General features: G+C 43.6%; 1 non-coding gene across 1 annotated transcript; it reads right to left on the reverse strand.

Annotated features, from left to right (window-relative positions):
* Window positions 1–4113: 4113 nt before the first annotated feature.
* Window positions 4114–4245, reverse strand: LOC129400693 (small nucleolar RNA SNORA9). Its single transcript, XR_008627880.1, has one exon. It is a non-coding gene; the product is annotated as a small nucleolar RNA SNORA9 (small nucleolar RNA).
* Between the last annotated feature and the right edge of the window lie 10834 nt (window positions 4246–15079).

Here is a 15079-nt window from a genome sequence, read left to right on the forward strand (position 1 = left end):
TTCCTCGCCGGCATCTGGGGAGAAGCTCCCCACTCCTCTGACCCACGGCGTGTGGTAGAAGCGATGCTAATGTGATCTCCAAGGCTGCCACGTCCTGAACACGATCCAGCTCCCACTCAACTCGCTGTCTCGGGATGCCGGTGCTGGGAATCCAGGCACCATGCTGTCTGGTTCAGCTCAAGAGGTCACACCGTGTAGGTGTTCTGGCTGACAGCCAGCATCAGCCACTTGATAGCGCCTGCGTGACCGAGCATCTCAATGCTTCTGTTTTGTGCTCATTGATTCTGCCCAGCTGCGGCCCAGGCACTGCAGAGCAGAGACAAACCGTGGCCACCCATTTGCATTCCTTGCCCACCGAAACCACCAGTGATCAGCCATGCTGGGGATTTTAAGGCAGTCCACTTGAAAGCATCTTTTAGCGGGAATCGTGGCAATATTATGGGCAGGCTCGAAGGAGGTACAAAGTGAGGGCTTTTTTTTTTTTCTCTTTGGGTCACTCCCAGCGATGCATAGGGGTTACTCCTGGCTCTGTGCTCAGGAATTACTCCTGGCGGTGCTCAGGGGACCATATGGGATGCTGGGAATCGAACCCAGGTCGGCTGTGTGCAAGGCAAACGCCCTACACGCTGTGCTATTGCTCCAGCCCCAAGTGAGGGTGTTTCTAAAAGGACAAGCACATTTTCCCCATGGGGAAATCCTGCAGGAGCCTTTGGCAACTCTACCCCTTCAGACTTCACTCCTCTCCCCCTTTACCAAGTAAAGCCATCATTCTGAAATCTTGTCAAATGCACTGTGCTTTGTGAGTGTCAAACTAAGGTTCTCTGGGCAGCTGGTGCATATGGGAGTCTTGACAGCCTGTCACAGCCATAGAATGGTGAGGAAGAAGGACTTGAGAGTAGGAAGTGCATTGGTGTTCAGAACACCTCAAAAGCACAAACGGTAACATTCTGGCTTTATTTTTTCTGTCAGCTTGGCTATAGGACTAGAGATATAGGGGTTGGTGAGATAATACAGCGGGTAGGGCGCTTGCCTGGCATGTGCAGCCAACCCAGATTCGATCCCCAGCATCTCATGTGGTCCACTGAGCACTGTCAGAAGGGATCCCTGAGCACAGAGCCAGGAGTAAGCCCTGAGCACTGCCAGGTGTGGCCCAAAACAAAACAAAACAAGAAACAAATACACAAAATGTAAGAAAAATAATCAAAAGAAAATTTCCACGGTGGTAGGAGGGATACTGGGAACATTGGTGGAGGAGAATGGGCACTGGTGGAGGGATGTAAACGAAATGCAAACATGAAAGTTCATAAGTTTGTAACTGTACTCCACGGTGATTCTCTAATAAAAATTTTTAAAAAAGAAAAAAATTCCAACTAGTCCACTTCCCTCCCTTAACTGAATTCATATTTTGTGAGAGACAGTCAAAAGTAAAACTTAAGGAAAAAAAAACACAAACATACTCTATCCACTTAGAGATGACCACTCATATCAGTTTTGAAGAAATAGGTATACAGATAGATATATCTGGGTGGGGGGTGGGGACCGTTCTGGTGGAGGCTGTGTCTCAGCAATAAATCACTTGCCTTGCATGAGTGTGACCCTGGGTTGGGTCCCCAACACTACAACAAAAAAAGTGCCTTGATATTCATCTCTGTATCTCACTTTGGGGAGGGGGCGAATGAGGGAATGAATTGGGCTACACCTGACTCTGCTCAGGGCTGACTCCTGGCTCTGTGCTCAGAGATCACTCCTTGCATGGCTGGTGGACCATATGTGGTGCTGGGGTTTGAACCCAGCTCAGAGATGTGCAAGGCAACGCCCCTTAGACTTTACCTGCACATCTTTCCATGTCCATAAATACATCTCTGCCTTCCTATTTTTTCGTGGTTATGTAGTAACCCATTGATTAAATGTGCCTTCATGAATTTGGTCAGTTTCTTATTATTGAGAACGTGGTCATATTTACTTGATTTCTATTTTTAATAAAAACGCATATAGATCAAACATGTAAAATATATTGCTTTGATGTGCACATATCTAGTGAATGTCAGCATATCCATCTCCTCCAGCTAGTATCTCCTCCACATAATTTCCATTTGTGCATGTGGTGAGAGCACCCGAAATCTACTCTGGAAATTTCCAGCACGCAATCTTGCCTTGTTTATTCATCCTGCATTATCTGTACTTTGTGACCAACGTCTCTCCATTTCCATCTCCCCGGCCCTGGTAACCAGCTTTATTTTTGGCTTCTGTGAATTCAACCTTTTCAGATTCCAGTCCCATGCTCAGGGACATTCCCAGCTCTTGTGCTCTGGGCCCACACCTGGTGGTACTCAGGGGGCCAGATGTCGTGCTGATATTTGAACCCAGATAGTAACCATAGCAACATGCTAGGCAAGCACCTTAATCTTTCTATTAGCCCTCTTTCCCGGTACTTTTAATTCTGTGTTTTGCACTTATTTACCTCACTGTTATTTCACTTAGCATAATGTCTTCCAGGTTTATCCTTGTTCTAAAAGACATGATTCCCCTTTTAAGGCTAAATGGTGTTTCACCATATGTGTGCCACATCCTTAGCCATTCATCCCTGGACATATTGAACAGGAGAAGGATGATACCTCTCTGAGATTCTGACTTCTTTCTTTATCTCTTTTATTCTTCTTTTGGTTTGGGGGGGCTGGAGCGATAGCATAGCTGTAGGGAGTTTGCCTTGCACGTGGCCGACCTGTGTTCGATTACTCCATCCCTCTCGGAGAGCCCAGCAAGCTACTGAGAGTATCGTGCCCGCAAGGCAGAGCCTGGCAGGCTACCTGTGGCATATTCAATATGCCAAAAACAGTAACAACAAGTCTTCCAATGGAGACATTACTGGTGCCCGCTCGAACAAATCGATGAGCAACGGGATGACTGTGACTGTGACTGTTGGTTTTTGGACCACACCAAGTGGTGCCCAGGGCTCTGTGCTCAAGGGTCATTTTCTGGTATTCCTCAGGAAACCATACATGTGCTTAGGAATGAATGGGGGTCAGCAGCATGCAAGACAAGCACCGTAACCCCTGTGCTATCTCTCTGGCTCCCTGATTTCATTTGTATGCCCAGTAGTAGGATTGCTAGATCAGTGGTCATTCCATTTCTAATTTTACTGTTCTCTATAGTGGCTATACCAAGATACATTTCCACCAACCATGTACAAGGCCTCCCTCTTTTCTGCATCCTTGCAAATACTTGTTCCTTTTTGCCTTTTAGATAAAAGTCATCCTAACAAGCTAGAGCTGATATCTCACTGTGGTGTGTTTTTGGGGTTTTTTTTGTTGTTTGTTTGTTTTTGGGTCACACCCGTCGATGCTCTGGGGTTACTCCTGGCTCTGCACTAAGAAATTACTCCTGGTGGTGCTCAGGAGACCATATGGGATGCTGGGAATTGAACCCGGGTCGGCCTCGTGCAAGGCAAACGCCCTACCCACTGTGCTATTGCTCCAGCCCCATCTAACTATGGTTTTGATTGGTGTTCCCTTGATTGAGGACATTGAACAACTCTATATGGACTTGGCCATCTACCTGTGTGTCTGGAAAAAAAATGCCTCTTCAATTCTCTGCCTGTCTTTAATTGGATTATTTATTTTGTCATTGAGTTGCACCTCTGTTTTTTTTGGGGGGGTGTATGACCTCATTATTAGATACATAACCTCCCATTTCATAAGCTGCTTATTATTTCTTTTGCCGTGCAGAAGCCACTTAGTTTGATGTAATTCCCCTTGCCTATTTTTTTTCTTTCCTTGCTTGAGCTTTTGGTGTCACATCCAAAAACCACTGCCAACACCAGTCTCGAGGAGCTTTTCCCCAGTGTTTTCTTCTGGAAGTTTTGCCGTCTGAGGTCTTCTGACAATTTCTTTAACTGATTCCGGTTAATTTTAGTGAGTGGTAAGATAGGGATCCAATTTCACGGTTCTGCATGTGACTATCAAGTTTTCTCAGCACCATTTATTGAAAAGACTCTCCTTTCCACATTGTGTATTCATGGCACCCTTATCAAAAATTAGTTCTTTAAGAGCTCTTCATTCTGTATTTTAAATTTTTTCTTTTATTTTTCTTTCTTTTTTTGCTGGAGGGGATGCAAATAGTCTGAAATTTCTATAACCTTGCTCTCAATGGAGCAGAGCAAGGCCTCGAACCATTTCATCATTTCCTCAGAAGCATCATAGGCATGCTCGGGTTTACTCTAGACCCATGCATGCTGCGTGTTTGCAGTGAGCACCTGATTCTGTTCCACTGATCTATGTGCCTGTTTTTTTTTTTTATGCCAGTAAGATATTGCCAGCAGGTACACAAAAGAATTTTTTGAAGATAATTTTCTAGACCTAGAATTATAGGATCAAAGTGTCAGAACTTCATAGGTCTTTGGACCATGTTACATTGCCCTCTAGAAAAATTTAGATGTAGGGGATGGAGTGATAGCACAGTGGGTAGGGCATTTGCCTTGCACATGGCCCACCTGGGTTCGATTCCCAGCATTCCATATGGTCTCCCAAGCACCGCCAGGAGTAATTCTTGAGTGCAGAGCCAGGAGTATCCCCTGTGCATCGCCGGATGTGGCCCAAAAGTAGCACTGTCATGCAGTAGCACTGTCACTGTCACCCAAAAAGTAAAAAAAAAAAAAAAAAGTAAGAAAAATTTAGATGTACCCCAGCAAAATATGAGAGTTAGATACTCAATCCCTCATATTTATTATTATTACTACTATTATTTTCCCTTTATGATGATGTATAAAGAGAGGCTGCTAAAATCTCAGGGCTAGAATGAATGGAGAAGTTACTGGGCCCTCTCAAGCAAATCAATGATCAACGGGATGACAGTGATACAGTGATGATGTGTACATGTATATATAGATATACATACATATATATATACACATATATAAATATATTCACACACTCTGATGAAAATACCAGCACTGTGGTTTTCCGGGGAAGTTCTAGTTGATTGTTAAAAATTAGTGGGGCCGGGGGCTGGAGCGATAGCACAGCGGGTAGGGCATTTGCCTTGCACGTGGCCAACCCAGGTTCGAATCCCAGCATCCCATATGGTCCCCTGAGCACCGCCAGGAGTAATTCCTGAGTGCAAAGCCAGGAGTGACCCCTGTGCATTGCTGGGTGTGACCTAAAAAGCAAAAAAAAAAAATTAGTGGGGACCAAGAAGATGGCTCAAGGGCTGGAGAGCATTTTAGAGCCCTGGGTTCAATCCTCAGCACTGCATGGTCCTCATGCATGCCCGGAAGAAACTCTCCCAGGGACCACCTTGCATATAACACTAAGTACTTTCAGGTGTGCCCCACAAATAATAAAATAAAATAAAGGGTTCATAGAGGTAGTACAGGGGTTTAGGCACTTGCCTTTCACAAAACTGACCCTAGTTTGATCCTCAGTGTTGCACATGACCCGCTGAGCACAGAGCCAGGAGTAAGCCCTGAGCAAACATAAAGGGAAATATATATATATATATATATATATATATATATATATATATATATATGCCTCTCGGAGAGCCCGGCTAGCTACCGAGAATATCCCGCTCACATAGAAGAGCCTGGCAAGCTCTTTGTGGCGTATACGATATGCCAAATACAGTAACAATAACAGGTCTCATTCCCCTGACCCTGAAACGAGCCTTCAATCCTTGGGAAAAACAAGGAGAGGTTGCTAAAATCTCAGGGCTGGGACGAATGGAGATGTTACTGGTGCCTGCTCGAGTAAATCTATGAATAACGAGATTACAGTGATTATTATTATTGGAGGAGAGCACACCCAGTGGGTAATGCTCAGGGGCCATTCCTGACAATGCTGGGAGACACACCCAGTGGTGCTAGGGACCATATGGGACCTTGGAGATTTGAACTGGCTACCTGGATTTTGGAATTAAAGTCACTGGTGATAGTATCAGTTGTTTATTGCTACAATAATACTAAGTAACGAAGAACCACAGAACTTCAGTGATATACAACAGTACCTATGGTTCATACATCTGGGGTCACCCAGAGGCCAGCTAAGCCACCCATTGGTCTTAGTTAGGTTGAGTCACACAACTGGGAGTGGATGCCTATTGGCTGATCTAGACTGGCCTTGACTTATTCTGGATTGTCTTTTCATGGATATTAAAATATCTAACAGGGGGCTGGAGTGATAGCAGAGAGGGTAGGGCATTTGCCTTGCACGCGGCCGACCTGGGTTCGATTCCCAGCATCCCATATGGTCCCCTGAGCACCGAGAGGGGTGATTCCTGAGTGTCGAGCCAGGAGTAACCCCTGTGCATCTCTGGGTGTGACCCAAAAAGAAAAAAAAAGTTGAATATCTAACAGACTTTGAAGCAGAGATGGTATCTCTTTCCAGAGCAGAGGAAGCATGCTTGTCATCTATTCTAAAATATTCAGGGTCCCTATCCTTAGCGAAACACAATCCACCGTGGGTGTACAGACATTCATCTGAACCCATTTGCATTGTCCTTGTCAGACGTCAGGGCAAGGGGAACTGATGCAAATACACTCATGCTAAGGCAGCTTATAGTGCCATGACTAATAAAATCCTTAGCCTTTGACCCTTATGTCTCCTGCCAGCATCAATGAAACGGTGGTAAGTTAACTTACTAGTTTGCTGGGGGTAAGGAGGGGGGTCCACCCTCTCAGACCTTTCTGGGTTTTTTGTTTTGTTTTGTTCCAATTTTGTTGCTATGTAGATGACAGAGCACTGTAGAACTTCATCTTGATGTACATATATTAAAAAATGATTACCAAAATAAGTTTCATTAACATCCATCATGCCAATAGTTATATGTATATTTTCCCTCACCATGAGAACCTTTAAGATGTACTCTTAGCAACTTACGTATGTGTTACACAACAGTGTGAATCATACTGCACATTATATCCCTAGTGCTTATTTTACAACTAGAAAATTGTACTCTATTGCCATTGTCATCCCATTTTCCCACTCCCAACCCCTCTGGTACCCAAAACTCTGAGCTCTTTCTCTAGACTTTTGCTTTTTAATCCTTTTTTTAAATTATTCTACACATTATACAGTAATGATTCCACACATTATACACATCTACAGTACTTCTGTCTTTGTCTGACCTCTTTCGCTTAACATAACTCCCTTTAGGTTTATCCACATAGTTGCAAATGGCAACATTTCCTTCTTTTCATGCTTGAATAGTTTTCTTTTGTCTATGTCTACCACATATTCTTGATCCAATTTCAGATCCTTTGCTATTATTGACACCAATCAATCACTTCTTCCTCTCAACTATTGTGTTTTTTTTTTTTTTTGCTTTTTGGGTCACATCTGGCAATGCACAGCAGTTACTCCTGGCTCTGCACTCAGGAATTACCCCTGGCGATGCTCAGGGGACCATATGGGATGCTGGGAATCGAACCCGGGTCAGCCGCATGCAAGGCAAACGCCCTACCTGCTGTGCTATTGCTCCAGCCCATCAACTATTGGTTCTTGAACACCTGCATAGTCATTTTTTTTCCTTTTTGAGTCACACCCAGTGATGCTCAGGAGTTACTCCTGGCTCTGCACTCAGGATATTGCTCCAGCCCCATCAACTATTGGTTCTTGAACACCTGCATAGTCATTTTTTTTCCTTTTTGGGTCACACCCAGTGATGCTCAGGAGTTACTCCTGGCTCTGCACTCAGGAATTACTCCTGGCAGTGCTCGGGGGACCATATGGGATGCTGGGAATCGAACCTGGGTCGCCCGAGTGCAAGGCAGATGCCTTACCCACCGTGCTATCGCTCCAGCCCCATAGTCATACTTCCAATGCTAGGCACAGGTCTTGTATTTCATTGGAACCTCAGAAATATTAGTCCCATGAAGAAATTAATCATTTTAATTTACTTTTTGGGTCACATCCGGTGATACACAGGGGTTACTCCTGGCTCTGCAGTCAGGAATTACTCCTGGCAGTGCTCAGGGGACCATATGGGATGCTGGGAATTGAACCCGGGTCAGCCACATGCAAGGCAAACACCCTACCCACTGTACTATCGCTCCAGCGCCCCCCTTTTTTTAGTGAATCACCATGTGGTGATTACTTGTTTGCTTTAAGACAGCTTTGAAAATACTATTTTGCCTGATATAGCCATGTTGTTGTTACTCCTTATATATATACATATATATATATATACACACACATATATATATAATGTGTAATGTATACACTAAATTTTCTAATTCTCCAGAATTATCATTTCTCCTTTTGATAAACTATTTATATATATGTACATATCTATGTTTGGAAGTTACAATAGTGTTTTATATAACTTATGTACATATATATATATATATAAACACACACTTTAGAAAGTTACAATAGTGTTAAAGTCAATGAAATTACTACACTCCACCACCATCCAAGTACCCATGGCCCTCATCACTGTCCCTACATCTCCTCTAGTTTGGTCTTCTTTTCCACTCTCCTCTCCACAAAAAAATTTATATTTTGTGGCTGTTGGGTCTCACTACTCTGGAATCCATTTCATATGAGATTTGACTTCTTTATGGAAACACTTTCTTATAGACTTTGAATAAGAAACTTGGAGTTCTTTCCTATATCGTTGCTAAGCCCAACTATCTGTCCCATGGACAGGGCAACTCCAGAAGGAATACGAGGGAAGGGATAAAATAGAGAATGCACTAGCGTAAAAGGAGAGAAATGGATCAAACTTAGGACAACTTGTCCATTCAACTGTGTTATGCAAGTTTTCTGCAGCTGTCTGCTCAACTGCTGAAGGCTGGGTTAAAGTTTAAAAGGGAAAGCTTTCCGGGTACATATTTTCCCATTAAAAGAAAAAAAAAGCATGCAAGTATTTGAAACTCAAATATTTTCATACCTTAAAAAACCAAGGATGAATTTTAATCAAGCACAAATTCAGGAGAGAAGAAATTGAGCTCAAATTGAAACATCATCAATGCTTCAACTACGAATTTGTAAACCTCAGTCCTGGCATACTTCTAGAACCCATCTCCTCCTGCTGACTCTGGCAACAATCTCTGGGCTAGATGTGAGTCATCGCTTGTGACACCACAGACAGCATCTGCGAGGTGGGGTGTTTCACTTCTCGCTTTGGCCTATGTTTACTTGTGCTGATTGGAAAGTAGGGACGTAAGAGGTCAGCAAATGTCAGAATGAGGGTCTCCTGAGTTCATTGAAAGGCTCTGGACTAAAAATCTTTTAAGATTCTTTTCAAAGGGACGCCTTGTGGATTCTTTGAACTACAATAAGTGTCAAAACAGCCTTTCAGACTTTGTGCTGCTGAACTGTATGGTGAGAAGGGTCCATTTGATGCCCGGTGTATTGTACCACAACTGTTTAGTCCCCTGAGTGGACATCTATAAAGTGTGTAACAGTTTTGAATTTGTAGAGGTATTTTAAAACTTGCCACCTCAAAGGATGTTAGGGAATCAATCCCATTATCTGAATACTGATAAATAAAAAGGAAGACTCAACCGTAAGTCCTATTTTCCTACAGAAATGATGGGACCAGAGCAATAGAATAGCAGGTAAGGCATTTGCCTTGCACATGCTTGACCCAGATTAGTTCTCCCACCCCAAATCTAGTCCCCTAAGCCCTGAAAGGAGTGATCCCTGAGCACAGAGCCAAGAGGAAGCTTCGAGTCTAGCCAGGTATGGGGCCAGAGAAATAGTACAGCATGTAAGGTGCTTGCCGTGCATGTGGTTGCCCTGGGTTGGATCCCCAGCATCCCTTATGTTCCCCCGAACACTGCCAGGAATAACTCCTGAGTGCAGAGCCAGGGGTAACCACTGAACGCTGCTGGGCATGGCCCCAAAACAGGAACAAAAAAAAAGACATAAAGAGAGAAAGAGAAACACAGAATAAATGGACCCTGAGTCTGATCTAACTTCTGGATCCATCTGAGTGTTCCCAAGAAATGCTGAGGATGGAATTCAGACTGCAGGGCACCCTGAATATGCCTTCACCAAGACTCAGATTGTAGAAACTTCTGTAGGTCTGATTATCTATGTTCTTTAGGAGGTCAGTTGGAAGGGGGAAAACGAGGGAGGAAGAATGCAATTAAATAAAAAGAGATTTCAAAGAAGGATTTAAATTTGATGAGTCAGGAAGAGGGACTGGGTCCTGTCAGGCAGTGCTCAGAACTTGTCCTGCCTCTGTGCTCGGGGGTCACTATTGATAATGCTCAGGGGACCATATGCGGTGCTGGGCACCCAACTGGGCTCAGCCATGTGCAAGACAAGTACCTTGACCCTTGTACTATCTCTCCAGCCACACAAGAATGTTAATCTTTTTAATGAGCAGGGCTCAACTACCGTGTCCACAGATGTGCTCTTGTATTGTATCATGAAGTCAGAAAGAAGGGTACAAAAATGCCAGCAAAAGTCAGCACATGAACATAACGGGAATTCCGGAGCGGCTCACCAAGTTCAACTTCACCTTCATAACTACTTTATGAAGAAGTGGCAGCACAATAACTCACTGTTGGATGTATTTCTTTCATATGCTTTTCTGCATTTTATTTTATAATAGAAATACATTTAAGGGGGGTTATCCAGACCCTCCTATGTGTCAGCAGAACTGCCTCATACACTTGGCCAACAGTTCAGAAAGGAAGAGAGTGAGACAACTGGTGAAACCCCAGAGGTCCCCGAGGGCCAAGAATTTGCCCGGCTACACATGGTGGGTGGTAACTGAATTTTACCATGGCTTTGGACCAAGATAGCGTTTTGAATTCCTGGCAGAAATGAATGGGAAGGGCCTCAGAAGCTGTTTTTTAGCAAACCATATTTTAATTCTTGGAGCAGTTGAGTTCTCTGGGCACCAAAGCTCAAGCCATTCAATTGCCAGCAAAACCTTGGAATGGCATCTTCAGCTCTGTGCTCTTTGAGGGCTGAGTGAGGAAGACAAGCTTCAGAGACCCATTTCATGACCAAGAAATGCTGGAGCATCCTTTTCAGCAATGCGCAGAGCACTAACACTGGATCCCAGGCTGCAGCCAGCACTTTTTCCACCCAGAAATCTAGAGTAGGTGAGGAGATTATTACATAACTGATACCAAAAATTCCAGCTCTAAGTCCCTAAGGGAATGGCAGCATAAAATGTGAGAGCCTAAGAAACAATATGTTCAAGCCAAGATTTTTTTTGTAATATGATATCAAGAAATACATATTTATGTATTTGATTCTCCAAATCCACCGCTCTCACCATGTCAATTGCTGCCCAAAATGTGGAACAACAGGAATTCTCCTCCATGCTGGTAAGAATGGAAAAAGTAGGGCAGCCACTTTAGGAGACTGACCATTCTTACTAAGTTAAATGTAGTCTTACCATACAATACAGCAGTTGCTCTCATAGGTATTTGCTCTGAAGATTTGCAAGTTATGTTCACACAAAATCCCACATGGGAAAATTTATAGCAGCGATGGTTTGCATCGCCAAAACCGAAGTGATCAAGAGTTCTTTGTAGGTCAATGGATATAGCTACACGATGAAATACTACTCCGTGATAAAAAGGAATATACTCTAAAATTGTGCAAATAGATATTTAAGATTCATGGATGAATCTAAAATATTTATTGCTCAGTGAAAGTAGCCAGTCTGAAAAAGCTGCCTATTGGATGAGACTTGGTAAAATGCAAAACTAGGGGGCTGGAGCGATAGCACAGCGGGTAGGGCGTTTGCCTTGCACGGGGCCGACCCGGGTTCAATTCCCAGCATCCCATATAGTCCCCTGAGCACCGCCAGGAGTAATTCCTGAGTGCATGAGCCAGGAGTAACCCTTGTGCATCACCGGGGGTGACCCAAAAACCAAAAAAAAAATGCAAAACTAGAGAGAGAACAGATCAAGTGGAGTTTAAAGAAGGGGGGGGCAATTGAATAAGTGAAGTGCAAGAAATTTTTAAGGCAGTGAGATTATTCTGTAATGGTGGATATGTGATGTTATCCATTCATCAAAATCCATAGCTTTTTTTTATAGAATGAAGAGTGAACCTTAATGCATGCAAATGTTTTTGGAGATAAGGAGAAACCAGGATGGAACAGACATTGATAAAAAGAGTCTAACTGCATTACAAATGTACAAAATAACTTCACTGAAGAGAGTGAGGAAAAGATGCTGGCCTTGATGATGTTTGGAAATGGGCACCTGTTGTACGACTAGAGACAAAAGAAGCTGTACATAAGCCTTCCATTCTGATGGATAAAACGGGGTACAGGCTCAGGGTTCAATGCTGTTATACATGGATACAGGATCTGAACAATACAGTAAATAAAAGGCAGATGATGGAAGAACATGTTTCTCACTGTTAGGATAGGAGGTTACAGATAACAAGGGGAGAAGGCAAGAATAATGTGTAGGGTGCTAGGTTCCAGTTGGAGACGTCAGTATGGCGATATCATGTTTAACTTAATATGGATATAGATGGAGTCAGGGAAATCTTCACAGATACGTCACTGCACACTGGTTACTACACATACACACCTATTTCCTTGCTGCAGCAATTGAGAGTCCCTAGAAGCAATGGAAAGCCAGTGACAATGAGCACACCTAGTGCCTATATCTGACTTTTAATACCATTTTATATATCAAATTCTACAATGAATTCCTAAGTAAAGGAACCTAGGGTCCTTGAAGAAAAAAAGTAACTCCAGACTTCAAACAGGGAATATATAAAATGAGCCTAGAATATCTCATAGAGCCAGAAGGGGAGGAAGTGCTAAACATGCATGCACAGCACACACACAGACACACAGACACACAGACACACACACACACACACACACAGAGGGTACACCTAAAGGACACAGGAGTCAACGAAATTTGCTCTTAGTAGCCTAAGCTGGAACTTGAGCAAGAAAATCTAGTAAAATGTTTAGGTTATTTAGGTTGTAATCTAAATATCCATGAGTCCATACTGATAGAAACGATTAAATAAATAGACCAATGTCCCTGTGCTAAAGAATTCCAAATCACTTATGTAGAGAGCACATCCTTAAGAGGACATTAACAAGGCCAACCTAGTTTCACTCCCTGGCAATGCATATGGTCCCCTGAGTGGCGCCAGGAGTGATCCCTGAGCAGAGCCAGGAGTAAGTCCTGAAAACTGCCAGCTGTGACCCAAAAACAAAAAAAAAAACCAAGAAGGCATTAGCTTAATCATGATTGAGGCCCCTAGCAGCAGTGATAAACCCTGGCGATCATATGGCACCTAGATGTGATGTGATGATGTGTGTATTTGGCCTCTGTCCTGCCCACCCCCACCCCCCCCCCGCCGCCGCCACGGCAACCAACCAATTCCATCACCCCAATCTGTTCATGAGGAAAACACTGACAAATTTCCACCATAAGATCTTCTGCAAAATGTCTGACCAGCAGCCCTCAAAACCAAGTTCATCAAAAGCAAGGAATGCCTAGGAACCTGTCCTAGCCCAAAGGAAGCTGAGGATACATGACATTGATGGCAGTGGGGACCTTGGATCTCTCTGTGATAGGAAAAAAGGAAATAGGAAGCAATGAAGAAAATCAGAATGAAATATGGTCTTTACAATAATATGTCAGGGCAGAGAGATGATACAGGGATGGAGGCGCTTGCATGGCAAGCAGTTGACTCCAGTTCAATCCTTAGCACCATAGTATGGTCCCCTGAGCATTGCCAGGCGTGATCCCTGGCATCACCAGGTGTGTCCATTCCTCTCCACCCCCCAAAAAATAAAGTGCTTCATTGTCATGTAAGATATCAATAATGGGGAGCAACTAGGCGCGGGAAACTTTTGTGCTATCTTCACAGCTTTTCTCTAACCTAAAACTACCCGTTATAAAATACGCATTTTTAAAACTATCCTAAAGTAAAAGGTCAATAAGCTGTACCTGTTTTAAAAGGTTAAAAGCTATATGTAAGGGGCTAGAGCGATAGCACAGTGGGTATGGCGTTTGCCTTGCACGCGGCCGACCCGGGTTCGATTCCCATCATCCCATATGGTCCCCTGAGCACCACCAGGAGTAATTCCTGAGTGCAGAGCCAGGAGTAACCCCTGTGCATCACCGGGTGTGACCCAAAAAGTAAAAAAAAGCTATATGTAAGCTGCAAAAATATTGTATTATGTCTTTTTAGACTCATGCCTTCATCAATACTGGTTAATTTATTCAAGTAATTATTATTATTATCAATAGTAGTAGTTCCCTCTTGGAGATCCCGGCAAGCTACCGAGAGTATCCCACCCACACGGCAGAGCCTGGCAAGTTCCCCATGGCATATTCGATATGCCAAAAACAGTAACAACAAGTCTCACAATGGAGACGTTACTGGTGCCCGCTCAAGCAAATCGATGAACAACGGGATGACAGTGACAGTGACAACAGTAGTAGTAGTATTTGGTTTTGAGAGTCATACCTCAAGGCTCAGGTGATGCTCAGGGCTTATGCCTGACTGTGCTCAGGAATCACTTCTGGCAGGGCTGGGGGAACTTTGTGCAATGCTCAGAATCGAACTTGATCGGCTGCATGCAAGACAGACACCAGCACCTTACCTGCCAACTCGCACTCTGGCACTCTTTTAAGTTTTTAATAAGCACCTGTTTTGTGTCAGTAAGTTTCCTGGCATTAATCCAAGTTTATCTCAACCTCAAAGGGCTACAGTCCAACAGGAAATGGCTGACTCTAGAGATACCACAGGTTTGTGTCTTTTCTCTCATGCTATGATGGAAGTTTTCACTTGATTTACTCTAAGAAATTCCCCTTAGCCTACAGAGAGTGTTCTCAGCAGGGAGGCCTGTGAAGATCTTTGTGTTTATAAAGAGAGCCACACTCGGTGTCCCACTGTTACTTGTTTGCAAAATGAATTCAGTTCACAAGATAGAATATCAGGGCTGGAAAGGCACAGAGAGCCACCCCCCTGGGTGCTCTGCCCTTACAGTGTCCCCTACTTCGTCAGGGCTCATGAGCTGACTTCTTCCTTCCATTTCCTTTTCTGAGGGACTTCTCTGGCTTCCAGAAAACTACCTGAATTGCCAAAATGTAGATGGATGTCTAGAAGATCCAGTAGAACCAAAC

This window comes from Sorex araneus, chromosome X (genome assembly GCF_027595985.1).
Source record: "Sorex araneus isolate mSorAra2 chromosome X, mSorAra2.pri, whole genome shotgun sequence".
NCBI lineage: Eukaryota > Metazoa > Chordata > Mammalia > Eulipotyphla > Soricidae > Sorex > Sorex araneus.